This window comes from Rhinopithecus bieti, unplaced genomic scaffold, assembly GCF_001698545.2.
Source record: "Rhinopithecus bieti isolate Rb0 unplaced genomic scaffold, ASM169854v2 scaffold_13207, whole genome shotgun sequence".
NCBI classification, from domain to species: Eukaryota; Metazoa; Chordata; class Mammalia; order Primates; family Cercopithecidae; genus Rhinopithecus; species Rhinopithecus bieti.
In genome coordinates, this window is record NW_016807866.1 from 3,309,608 (window position 1) to 3,312,317 (window position 2,710).

Genomic DNA, 2,710 nt, shown 5'->3' on the forward strand with positions numbered 1-2,710 from the left:
TTTTTTTTTTTTTTTTTTTTTTTTTTTTTTTTAAGATGGAATCGCCTAAGCTGGAGTGCAGTGGCATGATTTCCACTCACTGTAACCTCTGCCTCCTGGGTTCAAGCAATTCTCCTGCCTCAGCCTCTGGAGTAGCTGGGATTATAGATGTGCGCCACCATGCCTGGCTAATTTTTGTATTTTTAGTAAAGACATGGTCTCACCATGTTGGCCAAGCTGGTCTTGAACTCCTGACCTCAAACGATCCACCTGCCTTGGCCTCCCAAAGTGCTGGGATTACAGCGTGAGCCACCACCCCCGGCCAGTGATCCACATTTTAAATAATTGCTTGCTATGATTTGAATGCAGGTGGTCTGAAACTTATTGAGAACACTAGCTTGAAACATTTCAAATTCAGTGTTTTGTCAAGCAGAGGAGAGGCCATGATTGGCCATTAGGATCTTTATCAAGCATCAGCTTGCCCACAGCTTTGGTTTCCAGGGAGACTGGGAACTAACAATACAATAGTTCATCTTCATTATGAGTGTACCGTGCCAAGAGCTTTCCTAAGTGCTTTACATTCATTATCCTCTTTAATTCTCTTAAGAGCTGTATGAGGTAGGTCCTTTCATTACCTCCATTTTACAAGGAAACTGAGGCTCAGACAAGGATATCTAGCTTATCCATGATCAGGTAGCACGGACAATGGGATTAAATAATCAAGTCCTGCTACTGCCAGGTTAAGAAAACCCAGCTCTTTGTTATTTTATAACAACTAGGGGAAGCTGTTGTGCGTCATTGGCTGATAGGAAGAGAAATTCATGTTTTGAATTCCACATCTATGTCTTAGCTCATGCATGGATTGCTCTCAACAACTGTGAAACAGAAAGCAAAACAGTGAAACAGGTGAAATTCGCATCTTGTCTTTCCTTGGGCATATACTCTTAGGACCAGCCCTGGCCATGTTCTGAATCTGACCACTTTAACCTCAAAACTGTATTGTTAAAACTCAACAATAAGAAAAGGAACAGTCCAGGCCAGGTGCAGTGACTTACACCTATAATCCCATCACATTGGGAGGCCGAGGCAGGTGCATCACTTGAGTCCAGGCATTTGAGACCAGCCTAGGCAATGTGGCGAAACCCATCTCTACCAAACAAATAAACAAACAAACAAAAAAAACTTCAAATCATGGTGGTGTGCACCTGTAGTCCCAGCTACTCAGGAGGCTGAGGTGGGAGAATTGTTTGAGCCCAGGAGGTGGAGATTGCAATGAGGTGACATCACACCACTGCACTCCAGCCTGGGCAATAGAGCAAGACCCTGTCTCAGAAAAAAAAAAAAAAAAAAGAGAAAAGTGAAACAAGCAGTTCAATTTAAAAATGGGCAAAAGATTTGAACAGACACCTCACCAAAGAAGATACACGGATAGCAAATAAGCATATGAAAAGATGTTCAACATCATTTATTGTTAGGGAATTGCAAACAAAAATGACAAAAGATACAGCTACATACCTATCACAAAGGCCAAAATTCAAACACTGACAACACCAAATGCTGACGAGGAAGTGGAACAAGAACTCTCATTCTTTGCTGCTGAGAATGCAAAATGATACAGACACTTTGGAAGACACTTTGGCAGTTTCTTACAAAACTAACATACTCTTACCACATGATCCAGCAATTATACTCCTTGGTATTTACCCAAATGAGTTGAAAACATATCCACACAGAAACCTACACAAGATTTTATAACTGCTTTACTCATAGTTGTCAAAACTTGGAAGCAACAAAGATGTCCTCCAGTAGGCGAATGGATAAACACACTGTGGTACATCCAGACAGTGGAATATTATTCAGTACTAAAAGGAAATGAACTGTCAAGCCATGAAAAGACATGAAGGAAATGTAAATGCTGATTACGAAGTGAAAGAAATCAATCTGAAAAGGCTATGTATGATTCCAACTATATGGCATTTTGGAAAAGGCAAAACGATGGAGATCAGTGGTTGACAGGGGTTGGAGGGAGGGCAAGATCAACAGGCAGAGCACGGAGGATTTGGAGGGTCATCAAACTATTCTGTATGGTTCTGTAATGGTGGATCCATATCATGATACATTTGTCCAAACCATAGAGTATACAACACCAAGAATGAACTCCAATGTAAACTACGGACGTTGGGTGATAATGATGTGTCAGTGTAGGTTCATTGATTGTGACAAAGGTTGTCCTCTGGTGGGGGACGTACATAGTGGGGGAGGTGGTGCGTGTCTGGGTGCAGGGGGCATATGGGAAGTGTACTTTCTGCTCAGTTTTGCTGTGAACCTAAACTGCTCTAATAATTCAAGTTCATTAATTTAAAAACAACCCCTGAACTGTTTTAACAAGGATATTTGAATATTGACTACTGACCAGACATTTGCTGATATTAAGAAACTGTTGGCCAGGTGTGGTGGCTCACGCCTATAATCCCAGCACTTCGGGAGGCCAAGGCAGGTGGATCGCCTGAGGTCGCGAGTGTGAGACCAGTTTGCCCAACAGGGTGAAACCCCGTCTCTACTAAAAATAACAAAAATTAGCTGGGCATGTTGGCGCATGCCTGTAGTTCCAGCTATTTGGGAGGCTGAGGGAGGAGAATTGCTGGAACCCGGGAGGTGGAGGTTGCAGTGAGCCAAGATCATGCCATTGCACTCCAGCCTGGGCAACAGAGCGAGACTCTGTCTCAAAAAA